Source organism: Littorina saxatilis, linkage group LG8, assembly GCF_037325665.1.
Source record: "Littorina saxatilis isolate snail1 linkage group LG8, US_GU_Lsax_2.0, whole genome shotgun sequence".
NCBI classification, from domain to species: domain Eukaryota; kingdom Metazoa; phylum Mollusca; class Gastropoda; order Littorinimorpha; family Littorinidae; genus Littorina; species Littorina saxatilis.
The window spans coordinates 44,033,711-44,047,370 of NC_090252.1; the positions used below are offsets into that span (position 1 = coordinate 44,033,711).

Sequence of the window (13,660 nt, forward strand, 5' to 3'; positions counted from 1 at the left end):
TGCGTCAACCGACACCGACAGAACGGTGAGAGAACTGACCAAGGAAGTGGAACGCCTCAGGTCAGAGCTAGCGGAGCTGAAAGAACACGCGTCGAAACAACAAAGGGGAGTCAACAGACCAAGACTAGAGTTCACGAAAGACGGAAGACCCATATGCCTCCAGTGCAGATCTCCTGGCCATATTCGTAGATTCTGTACAGCGGGAAACGGGGCCCTTCCGCAGTGAAGAGTCGAGCTGTGGAAGATCTGGCGCAGGACTCAATGAAGAAGCTGGTAGGACTTTCCCCGACATTACCGGTTAAGATCAAGGGACACGAGATCATGGCGCTGATCGATACCGGCTCTCAAGTCAGCATGATTTCGGAAGCCGTTTTCAGGCAGCTGTTCGGAGTGAGCAGCCAGAGACCGCGACCAGTCGAGGGAGTGTTGAGAGTTACCGCTGCAAATGGTCTGGAGGTGCCGTATGTCGGATATGTCGAGGTAGACATAGAGGTCTCCGGCCAGGTCATTCGGGATAGAGGTATTCTCATCACGCCAACGAGAGAAGAGTCTCATCAGGCCATCATCGGCATGAATGTCCTGCAGGAGCTCCCTACTGGAGTGCTACCACTGCCACAAACGGTACGAGGACTGGCCAGAGTAGCAAGAGGGAAGCCCCAGTATGTTCCGCCCCGATCAACAGCGACCATCAGAGCAACAGGAATGGGGAACCAGAAGAAAGGACAGAAACCGACAGAGGTTCTAGTTGAAGCACTTAGCGACAGTCAGATCAAAGGATTGATGGTAGCTAGTACTCTTAGTTTAGTTCAAGGGAACAGCATTTTTGTCCAGGTTGTCAACATAACTGATGAAGGAATCGTCTTGAATCAAGGAACAGTGATAGGAAAGATTCAAGATATTCTAGGTGAAGTGCATACAGGATTTGCTAGTGTAGATGTTACCTGCAATAGGATCCACGTGTCTACTAACAACGCAAGTGTCAATACAGCCAGCGGACGACGCTGCCCCGTAGATCTCGACGATGCAGAGTGTACCCCCGAGGAGAGAAGGCAACTGCGAGACCTGGTCAACAAGAATGTGGACATGTTTTTTCAGGACGATGACGATCTCGGATCTACGGAGAGAGTGCAGCACCACATCCATCTTCGTGACCAGCGCCCGGTATCTGCGCCATTCAGACGTATACCCCCTTCGCAGTTGGATGAAGTGAAAAAGCACATTCAGACGCTTCTGGACAAAAAGATTGTGCAAAAGAGCTCCAGCCCATACGCGTCTCCTGTAGTCATCGTACGCAAGAAAGACAACTCCATCCGGCTGTGCGTTGACTACCGCAAGCTGAACGAGAAGACGATCCCCGACGCATATCCACTACCCCGAATCGACGATTCTCTAGATGCGTTGGGTGGAGCAAAACTCTTCTCGACGCTCGATCTCGCCAGTGGCTATCATCAAGTCGCGATGAGCCCCGCCGATCAAGAGAAAACTGCCTTCTGTACACCGTTCGGATTGTTCGAATATCTTCGCATGCCGATGGGGTTATCGACAGCGCCTGCCACGTTTCAGCGTCTAATGCAGAGCACGATGAACGATTTAGTTTTCCAGATACTCTTGATCTACCTCGACGATCTCCTAGTGTACAGTCGTGACTTCCCTGAACACCTCCAGCGGCTGCAGGTGGTGTTTGATCGACTCCGAGAGGTGGGACTGAAGCTGAATCCACGGAAGTGCAACCTAGCGAGATCCAGCGTAGAGTTCCTGGGGTACACCGTCTCAGGCCAGGGCATTGCAACCTCCGAGTACAAGGTGAACGCAGTCAAGGCGTGGCCAACGCCTAGGACGGTCAAGGACGTGCGTTCATTCTTGGGGCTAGCCAGCTACTACAGGCGCTTTGTGAAGGGGTTCTCCAAGATTGCCAGCCCACTCCACCAGCTGGTCGCAGACCATCTCAAAAGAAAGAAGACTGCCGTTGAGTGGAAACCAGTGCACCAGGAGGCGTTTGACCTGCTCAAATCGGCGCTCGTCTCATCCCCGGTGCTCGGCTTCGCAGACTTCGCCCAGCCCTTCATCCTGGAAACTGATGCCAGCTTGCATGGACTTGGTGCGGTACTGAGTCAGGAGCAGAACGGCCAGAAACGGGTGATCGCCTACGCCAGCCGCACTCTGCGAGGAGGGGAGAAGAACACCACGAAGTACGGGAGCCTGAAGCTGGAGTTGCTCGCACTTAAGTGGGCCATGTGCGAGAAATTCAGGCACTATCTTCTAGGTTCCAAGACCAGCGCCTATACTGACAACAACCCCCTTAGCCATCTGAAGACAGCCAAGCTGGGCGCCATAGAACAGCGTTGGGCTGCGGAGCTGGCTTGTTTTGACTTCGTCATCAAGTACCGTGCCGGCAGAGAGAATGCCAACGCAGATGCACTCAGCAGATACCCCATGGAAACCGACACTACCAACAGTGATGACGACAACCTGGTAGCCATCTCTTGCACCCAACAGGTGAGAGCAGAGAAGATGGTCGTGCATCTAGCTTCGGCTCCGGAGCTGGGCGACATTGACCGGGCACACGACGGTGCCAAGAAGGTGAAAATTGAAGTTCCAGAGGCCAGTCCCTTCCCTTCTATCCAGCCGGACGAGCTCGCACAGATGCAGAGGGATGATATTACCATTGCGGCAATCCTGCCGTATGTAGGAAAAGAGCGCCCGGGGGGAAGATACATTGCAGAGATGAATGGAAAGGCGAGGGCTCTGTTGCGGCAGCTGGGGAAACTCAGGATGGATAATGGAGTCCTCTACCGCCGCGTTGTCGACCCAATCCAGGGAACTCTTAACCAGCTTGTAGTACCCGAGCGCCTTCATGACACTTTCCTGGAACTTTGCCACCAGAGGTGTGGGCATCAAGGGACCGAACGAACTCTTCAGATCCTACAGCGTCGAGCATTCTGGCCAAACATGCACCTGACGGTCAACGAGTGGTGCAGATTCTGCGAGCGTTGTCAGAGGTCGAAGAAGGGAAGCAAAGGAAAATCACCCATGGGACACGTACTTGCCACCAAGCCCTTGGAGGTCATTGCCATCGATTTCACTGTACTTGAGCCCTCCAGCAGCGGAAAGGAAAACGTTCTGGTGATCACGGACGTGTTCACCAAGTACACCGTGGCCGTGCCGACCACCGACCAGACCGCAACCACAGTAGCCAAGACCCTAGTCAACAACTGGTTTGTGCGATATGGCGTTCCGCAGCGAATCCACTCAGACAAAGGGCGGTGCTTTGAAGCGGAGCTGATCATGCAGTTGTGTGAACATTACGGCATTGAAAAGAGTCGCACAACATCCTACAACCCAGCTGGGAACGGACAAGTGGAGAGATTTAATCGGACCCTTCATGACCTGCTGCGGACTCTGAGCGTTGAGCAGAAGCGGCGGTGGCCCGAACATCTGGGCGAGTTGGTGCAAGTTTACAACTGCACTCCCCACTCTTCAACAGGTTTTTCACCACATTACCTGCTGTTTGGGCGCGAGCCCCGTCTCCCGCTGGACCTCTTCCTCGGTGAAGAGCCCGACCGACGGGAGGAGGTCCGACCAATGGACTGGTTGGCGGGGCACGTCCAACGGTTGAAGATGGCTCATGACAGAGCTGGGGAGCGGCAGAGGGAAGCGGCAGCGAGGAGGAAGGAGCGCCATGACAGAGGAATTGTCGCCCCCGATCTTTGCTCGGGAGATCTTGTCGTCACACGTCAACGGTTCAAGTCCCGAGCAAAGATTCAAGACTTCTGGGGGGAACGCCTTTTCGTTGTCAAGGAAGTGCCCGGACAGAACGGAGGCCCATACCTCATCGCTCCTCGTGATGGGCTCAGCGACCCCAAGCGTGTGACAAGAAATGAAATCCGCCAGTACTTCGAGCGACCCACAGTGCAACCACTTGGAACTATGGAGGCACCGACTGTTGAGGCCCATAGGGAACCTGAGCCGACCACCACAGAGTATCTGGAGTGGCATATCATCTTGCCATCCGAGCCCGTTTCCAAGATCCCTGTCAGAGTGACCCCACCCCCTCCAGTCAGGCAACCTCCAGTTGCGCGACCAACAGCAACAGCCCCACCACCGCCTGTAGTACCCCCTATTGTGCGACCTGCTGCACCTACGCCCTTGCGTCGGTCAACCAGAACTATAAAAGGGATGACGAAACCCTGGAACTGATTCTTTCCGGACTCTTTGTGGGTTTTTTTTTCAGTTTGTGTTATTTGATTTGATGCATTGTTTATTTTGTATTTCATTTTTGTAACCTGAGGAGTAGTACTGATTGTTGTCAGTAGGCTTGATTATTTCATGACTGTGTGTCTCTGAGGATTGTTAACTTGACGTGTCTTGTAAGTTAACAAGTTGTGTTGCTCCGCTGAGCGAGAAATTGCCAGATGTTGTTCAGATCAGTTGCTGTTGCATTGACTAGGCAAATTATCAGAAAGGATGTTGTCTTGCTAATGTGGTCTAACACACCCAGTAACTGACTGTCAGTCATTTGAGAATAACAGAATAGTGGTTCTGTGGAAGTGACATAGTATTTCTGAAGATTGTTTACTGCAAACCTTAAATGGACAGTATAAATATCAATAGCGTAAAGCTCAGAAATACTTATTGTCAAGATGTATGGGTACCAGATTCACCCATGGTAGATGGAGTATTTTCTTCAATTTTCTTGTCCATGGGTACATTTAAAGATGTCCATGCTACATGTTAGGTTTAAATACCAATGAAGATTTGCTCGGTATGTGTGAAGGTTTTCACAGCGTGGTTAGTTGTACCTGTTTATGATTTCAGCTGAAATCCAGATTATTATTTTTGAGGCGGTTGGAACTACCAGAACATGTGGTTGTTGACCACATTGTGTTTTGTGTTTTTTTGTCATTTTCATGTGTTGACATTGCCTTGTCAGCTTCTTGTTTTTATACTGTACCTAATATCACTTATGTTTTGGTTGACAATGGTGCATTCAGTCAACTTTGCTTTTTATGTAATCATGCGTTGTCGGGGTTAAAGTCAAGGTGTCTGTTTCCAAACATGTATTTTGCATAGCATTGCAGGATAATTTTATGGAGACCATAAATTCAAGCTGGGGAGATGTGTGACCCCACAAATAATCTTTTTATTTTTGTTATGACAAAGATAATTATTATTATTTGTGTTTCATTTATTACTCATTTATTATTACTGCATATAATTGTTCTGTCATTGCATGCATAGTAGTTCTAGCATCTTAGTATTATAACGTTTTTATATTGTATTGTACATGTACTGTTATGAGTATGTGTCCTTATTCCCTTCCCTGTAGCAGACGAATTATTTCCCTTACTCTATGTTTCTATGCACTGGCTGGACTATAAGTCCCTAGCCTGCTGCTATCAGGGAGCCTGACTTGTTTATATCAGCACCTTGTCACCTCAGCGACAAAGACATGCGTAGGAAGCTAACTTGGATGTTGTTGGGTTTTTTTATCATTTTAGCTCCAGTTTTTAATTAGTTGAAAGTAGAATAATGAGATTGTAACAGGATGAGATTATGTGTCTGTCTGTCTGTCTGTCTGTCTGTCTGTCTGTCTGTCTGTCTGTCTGTCTGTCTCTCTCTCTCTCTCTCTCTCTCTCTCTCTCTCTCTCTCTCTCCCTCTCTCTTTGTCTCTAATTCTTGTACTGGGTTTCGCATCCTTTTTCTCACGCACGGTGCTTATCGCTGTCAACGCTAGTTAGTTCTGGCACGTGAGATATCGTAGATGCCGGGGTGTTTCCCGTGCAGAGGTCGTTGGTTTCTCTGGCATCATTATTTGTAGAATCAGCAAAAAGGCCAAATTCTCATGAATATGCATGGCGTATTGATAATGATTATTGTTTTGTTTAAATTCACATTGTTCATAAGGGTTGAAGAGAATAATAGGCTGCATAAGTTATGTAACGTTTTGATATATATATTTTTATAGTTTGTTTTTGAAGAGAAATTGGGAATTCTCTGTGGAATGAAGGGACTATGTTTTAGGCGTATTAACTGGATAGGTAATTGGTTCCTGAGATCCTCGTTTGTGGCGCGAATATCTTTCTTTGTTTTCCTGACTCCGAAACCATAAGACGTTTTTTTGCCAACTCTGTTCCCAGAGGTGAATTTGTAACTTGTGTCCTGCACAAGAAGGTACGTTTACATTTTATTTGAGATTGCATAGATGTTTTGTTGTTAGTTTAAAAGTATGTATTTTGGATGCATTTTTAGTTTTATAATTGCGAAATATTGAATTTTGTGTTGAAAGAATTATTGAGTCTCTTTATTAAACGTAATCAGGATTTAAGAAATGTATGTTTGATAGTTGTTCACGGATATTTTGCATTTTTCTAGTTTGAGTGTGTAAAGATATTGTTTAGAATTGTTTTATTATGAAAAGTGGTCTGATAGGTTACGGATAGCTATTTTATTGCTTGTGATTGTTAGATAAAAACGTGTGTCGAATTATATGATAGCGAGTTGTATGAATTGTATGGAAGTTACACTAAGGTCCAAATCAGTTGCATTAGATGAGTTTTCCCTATTACGAATACAATTCTGTTTTTAATGAATAAGTGAGAACAGCGCCCACGGCGTGGCCCTATTTTCCTTTTCCCCCTTTCCCTTCCGCTGTGTCTGCTAGGGTCGGGCAGTAAACGCACAGCGCGCGTGCGCCAGAGTCTTGACAGGTACCTCGGAATGTACCGCGCTGTAGCTGATTAATTGTTCAAGAGTATCCCCCCTTCTCTTCCTTCCTCTTCCCTTGTCCTTCGTTCCTTCCCCCTCCTTATCACGCTCAATTAGGAGGCGGAACCGATTAAAATGTTTAGGTATACACGCAGGCGATGATGATAATAAATACTCTTTTCCCTTCTGATTAGACATTGTACTTGTATTTTTGGAATGAGTCACTGAGTAGACAAGGTATTTGTTTACAGTCAGCATGGTGTAGCCTGAGCGAGCTGTTCACACAGGAGATGTCGACCGTGACCGACAGGAAATTGTCCTGAGGTGTGTGAGGTTATCCCATTTTTAATTACGTTTACACTGGATTTTGTTCTTATTCCTCACATGTTATTATTGTATTATATTATGTTATGCCTATATTGTATTGGACTTTAATTGTTGTCACCGTATGATTCATTTGATTCATGTATATATTCCTATGGGAAGGCCTGCAGTGCATTCTGCTATTGTCTATTTTATCTATGTTTATGTTGAGGCATTCCTTTGTTAAATGCCTTATTATTTGCTACAGTATCACTACTGTTGATACTCTGATTTTTTTGTTGAACAACTAACTGTTTTGATTTGACTTTGTATGTATGATACAGGTACAAATGTGATAATTGTAGGCTTATACTAGTGATTACTGTGTGTGATACATGAAATGTGATATGAATGCTGTTTTTATATGTTATACTCTTATTTTCTCCCAAGCGCAAGACAAATTCTTCTATGAAAATTGAAGCCAATAAAATTTGAGTTGAGTTGAGTTGAGTTGAGTATTATATCTGCAGAAGAATATAATCAAGGTACTCAATATAATCAATGTATTGTTTTGTGGTCATTTTACTCATTATTGTGTATTATGATTACAGGCTGTAAAATAAAAGAAGAATAAGAAGATGGGAGTTTGAGTCCACCACCCTCCGCCTATCTCCCCTTCTGCCTCTTCTATTTCTGTTGGCCAGCTGGTCACACTAATACCGAACAGCTGATTTCTCGAAAACAAGAAAGTAGGGCCGGGAAAGTCCCAAAATGTCGAACAGGTGACTAATACCGAACAGCTGATTTCTCGAAAACAAGAGATGACTGCTCAAATTTGACAGCACGAGGTGATATTGTACCATCCCTTATTATCCTGTACAAAAAGTGATGGCTTCGAAAGGCTGCATCGTCACGATAATTATAACCTTCGTGGTTGAAAACGACGTTAAACACCAAATAAAGAAAAAGAAAAAAAGAAAGGCTGCACAAGAAAACGATGAGTGATTTCAGGATTGTACGACCCTCAAAGCTATTTTCGACCGACAGAAGACTTATCGTAGCACGAATTTGAGTTGTTTTTAGTGAAAAGTTATGGTTGAAATGAACAGTGTCATCTGTCTGCTGGCCAAATATGTCTGTTTCAAAGCATTCGTCTTAATCGTGCCTGAGCACCATGTGGTTTTAAAACTGTTAGGTAGATTACAATTACCGAACACCCCTATGGTTCAAATACCGAACTATACAAAAGCTGACATTATCACGTCAAGTCCCTACACACGTAAACTTGAAGTGTCGCAGACACAAAATCAGAAGAAGAAAAAAACAACAAGCAAATCAAAGCCAATCACTGAGAACAGAGAGAAACAGAAAGCTAAAAACAAGAGGGCTAGAAATGTCAGTCATCAACAGGAAGCTAACTGGTTCTGTTTTTGTGTGTGCATTGTTTTTGAGAAAATGGCAGATTTCCTTAAGTGTTCGGTATTTGGGGACTTTCCATTATGTCATCAACGATGATGACTACAGTAGTTAGTTACAGTTATTCAGGTACGTAGTTTTAATTTGACACACAAAAAACGTGAACATTCTAAATAAATTGATTCGTTTTATTTGAGCAGATACGTTATCTGACTAATTGGAAAAAAGGCAAGGTGCATGATTTCATTCAAAATTCGCACTTACCTGTGAATGAGGTCATGTGCCATGGTAAAGGCATTCTGCTTTGACTATGCAATGCCAATGACAGTTAATTTAAGTGCGTGCTTGCGCATACTCACGTGTGTCTGTGTGTGCGTGTATTTCTGTTCAAAAATGTATTAGCCTGGGCAGGCTCGAAAAATCTGTGTGTGTGAGTGTGTGTGTGTGTATGTGTGTGTGTGTGTGTGTGTGTATGTGTGTGTGTGTGTGTATTAGTGTTTGTGTGTGTGTGTGTATGTGTGCGTGTGTGTGTGTGTATGTGTGTTGTGTGTGTGTGTGTGTGTGTGTGTGTGTTTTCCTTTATTAACGAAGGCTAAAGCCATCCCTTCACGAGGACACGTCTCGACATTTAGTTTCCCTTAAAACACACGCATAGAGACACACACACAGGGGTGTTTTTAGTGTTTTCTTTTATTTAGGTCAACAAACTGATTTTATTTTGTCAATTTAATCTATGTACTACGAACAGTGTGATATACAACGAACAGTGTGATATACGATAAACAGTGTGATACATGACAAACAATGTGATACAATATGTGAGAACTCTCGTACTTAAATGCATGTTATTTATAACTTGATATCACTGTTTTTATTCATTATTGTTTCGTGTGGTTTATTCCAGTTTTTACGGCCCTGTATGGTGAATAAATGAAGATTCCATATACTTCCGTTTGACGTCTTAAAGGCACAGTAAGCCTCCCGTAAACCATCACAGAGCTCCCCGAGCGTCTAAATACAGTACAAGCATACTTCCATTTGAACGCTCACCGAACGGGAACATCCTGGCTGCTTTCTGTCGAGCGTGAGACATTTTCAAAGAATTTATTTTCGTAGACTTGTTCCGTTAACAACAACGGCGCCTCGTTTTTGCGCTAGACTCCTAACTTTTAAAATCTAAATAATAAATTGACAGCTTGTTACACAAACATTCTTTAATCATAAAAGAATTCGTTTTTCATCAAGACAAGATCAGAACAATTCGAAGTTGTGAAAGTTTAAAAAAAGAAAAGCCCGGAAGCAGGGTCAAGCAAGGGTCGTAGCAGACGACGGCCGGTTTATCAGTGCAAATCGCCGTTCCTCTCAATAGTCAAAAGCCATCGCTAGAGTTCTTGTGAACCTCAGCCGTTGTTTCGTGCATAAAAAAACGTGCTATTGTAGATAAGCTCACGTCGAGTCGCATTCAAATGACTAACTATGACGACTGCATTGTGAAAAGGGAAAACTGGATCACACGGGTTCACGATGGCTCAGGGGTAAGATAAACCACGCAAAAATAAATTCTTTGAAAATTGTTCGCTCTTTACGGAGGGCACCTAGGATGTTCTCAATTGGTGAGTGTTTAAATGAAATGGTGTTTGTACTGTGTGTAAAAGCCTGACCGTATCTGTGATGGTTTACGGGAGGCTTACTCTGCCTTTAATGTGAGGCAGCGACACACACACACACTTACACTTACATCCACACACCCACACACCCACACACACACACACACATACACACTAACTAACTAACTAATCAACTACATATAACACACACACACAAACACACTTACACAGACACACTAAAACACACACACACACACACACATACAAACACACACTTACACACACATCACACATACATACATACACACATACACACACACACACACACACACACACACACACACACACACACACGCACACACGCACACACACTAACACACTTGCAAGGAAAGAATAATGAGGTCCTTGGCAGTATTTCGTCGGGCGCCTCTTAGTTGAATGACGGCAGCGCATACAATAACACTTAATGCACAATTTTGCAGTTCACTCCCTTCAGAGTTAATGGACCATGACCGCTTTCACCGAACAGATATAAGAACCTGTGGCACAAACTAGACTCATTCACATACCTATGGTGTTTCTGGATACAAATGTAGCAGGTAGTTCGGACAGTTTATTTACTATCCAATCTACATTTAAAGCCTGCCTAATCCCGCTAGGAGAGATGAAATATCAGTGTGTATTTGACACGGAACTCACCACTCGCTTTGCCCACGTTCAGTCCCTCCACGAAAGCAAGCTTTGATTCTGTTTGTTCGTTCATGGGCTGAAACTCCCACGGCTTTTACGTGTATGACCGTTTTTACCCCGCCATTTAGGCAGCCATACGCCGCTTTCGGAGAAAGCATGCTGGGTATTTTTGTGTTTCTATAACCCACCGAACTCTGACATGGATTACAGGATCTTTTTCGTGCGCACTTGGTCTTGTGCTTGCGTGTACACACGGGGGTGTTCGGACACCGAGGAGACTGAGTCTGCACACAAAGTTGACTCTGAGAAATAAATCTCTCGCCGAAAGTGGGGACGAATTCACGCTGACAGCGGCCAACCGAGTGGATACAAATCCAGCGCGCTACCGACTGAGCTACATCCCCGCCCTGAGCTTTGATTGTAACCAAATCATCTTTTACATTTAGTCAAGTTTTGACTAAATGTTTTAACGTAGAGGGGGAATCGAGACGAGGGTCGTGGTGTATGTGTGTGTGTGTGTGTCTGTCTGTCTGTGCGTGTGTGTCTGTAGAGCGATTCAGACCAAACTACTGGACCGATCTTTATGAAATTTTACATGAGAGTTCCTGGGAATGATATCCCCGGATAATTTTTTCTTTTTTTCGATAAATGTCTTTGATGACGTCATATCCGGCATTTTGTAAAAGTTGAGGCGGCACTGTCACACCCTCATTTTTCAATCAAATTGATTGACATTTAGGCCAAGCAATCTTCGACGAAGGCTGGACTTTTACAAAAAGCCGGATATGACGTCATCAAAGGTGTTTATCGAAAAAATGAAAAAACGTCCGGGAATATCATTCCCAGGAACTCTCATGTCAAATTTCATAAAGATCGGTCCAGTAGTTTAGTCTGAATCGCTCTACACACACACACACGCACAGACAGACAGACAGACAGACACACACACACACACACACACACACACACACACACACACATACACCACGACCCTCGTCTCGATTCCCCCTCTATGTTAAAACATTTAGTCAAAACTTGACTAAATGTATAAAGAACACAAGTGACCTTGATTCTTCTCATTCTCGGACTAACGTCAGCACAAACACAGTTACTTCTCTTGTTTGGAGATCTGGTAGGGTTGATGATCGTGGGCTCATTCATAGACCTATATTAGACCTAAATATAGATCCCTGGCTCATTATAGTCCTTTGATGTCAACATCATCGTCTTCACTGTCGTCTCCACTCTCAGCTTCTTCTGGAAGAAAACTCGCGGGCACATACCGAAACATTGTCTGCAGCTTCGTTTTCAACATATTTAAAGGCTTTTAGTTTGTACGTGCGTATGTCACTGTAAAGGATTTGTGCTTCGGCATTGCTGAACATAGAGAAGTGTTAAACACTCATTAAAAAACGTCACTGAACGACTTCACTGTGGGACATGACGTAATTTTATCCCCCACCCTCCCCCCCCCCCCCCCAACCCCAAAAAAAGGAGAACCATTGAACAGTGTGCACCAATCGTAGATATAGGAGGCCGACTGTCCTAAAACTTGTTTTCTTTAATTAAACCGGGGTGGGCGTTTGCTAGGTATTGACCCCTCTGCACAACTTTTGGCCAAAAGTGGGGGGTGGGCGTTTGCTAGATACTGGGCGTTTGCTAGGGACTTTACGGTATGTGTGTGTGTGTGTGTGTGTCTGTGTGTGTATGTGTGTGTGTGTATGTGTGTGTGTGTGTGTGTCATAGTGTGTGTGCGTGTGTGTTTAAGTTGGTTTATAATGTCTGTTTGGCTATCTAATTTGTGAGTATGTTTGAGTGTGTGTTGGGGTGGGAGGTTCCAAGATGTGTGCGTGTGCCTATCTAATGTGTGTTTGTGTGTGTGTGCGTGTGCGTGTGCGTATGCGTATGTGTGAGTGTGTGTGTGTGTGTGTGTGTGTGTGTGTGTGTGTGTGTGTATCTTATGTGTGAGTGTGTGTGTGTATGTTAGGTGTGAGTTACAGTACTGTCACAAGGAACTGCTTCATACAAGTGAAACATAAACACAGATTTACAAAACCGTTTAATCTCTTCATTATCAGTGGTCATAGTGTACAATTCATTCAAAGGGATACAGAAAACAGATCCAAGTGTTTAATACAAAAGGAATACATCAAGAAAGGCACTTTGTATTTTAAACAACCATCACTGCCTCTAAACTGACAGTGAAGCGTGAATTTGTGACCCTCGACCACGAAATGAGTCGCATGTCACCTCGCGCGGTTCTGCGCTGGGCTTAATATAAGTCCGGGAGTGTCTGGTAACAATGTGAGTGTCACCTTAGTCACAGGCTTTTTACTCATAAAAAAACTTATAAAGTTTTCGCTTTTTTTATTAAACGGTTTTCACCACTGGATAGAGCATACAAAAACTCGTTAGGAAAATGTAAAAATATGAAAATCATGCAAAGGTGACATGCGACTCATTCCGTGGAGGAGGGTCACATTTGATCTTGGTTTTAGTAGTAACATCCCAAAGTTGAATATATGTGCATAAATGACTCGTGTTATACGCTTAGCCACACAAGAAATTGGATTGTGTTGAGGTCATCGCAAGAATATCAACGGAATGGACGAATGGAATTCATATTTCGGATCATCCCATCTTTCATTCCCTATCTTGCTCTCCCAAAACCGCTAAAGAATCAACAACAAAAATCAATCATACTAATAGACAAATAACTCTAAAAAAAAATATATATATATATAAAAGCTAGAGAGTAAAACAGAATCAGGTTTCTGCGTGTTATAAATGCCGGAGACTCTGGAAGGAACTAGTATCATATAGAGAATGTCACAATGAGAATATTAGAGAGAAAAATAGATCAAGTGCCAACTAAGGCCAACAGATTCATCAGAATAGATATATTCAAACTGCGTCAGTCTATTCTTATACATTTGAGA

The 13,660-nt window shown here is 44.2% G+C and overlaps 1 protein-coding gene across 1 annotated transcript in view; it reads right to left on the reverse strand.

Moving 5' to 3' along the window:
- Window positions 1-12,763: 12,763 nt before the first annotated feature.
- Window positions 12,764-13,660, reverse strand: part of LOC138973622 (uncharacterized) — a 21,577-nt gene continuing 20,680 nt past the window's right edge. Inside the window, exon 5 of the mRNA XM_070346341.1 lies at window positions 12,764-13,660. This exon is cut by the window's right edge and continues 198 nt beyond it. The gene's annotated coding sequence lies outside the window, so the exon portion shown is untranslated.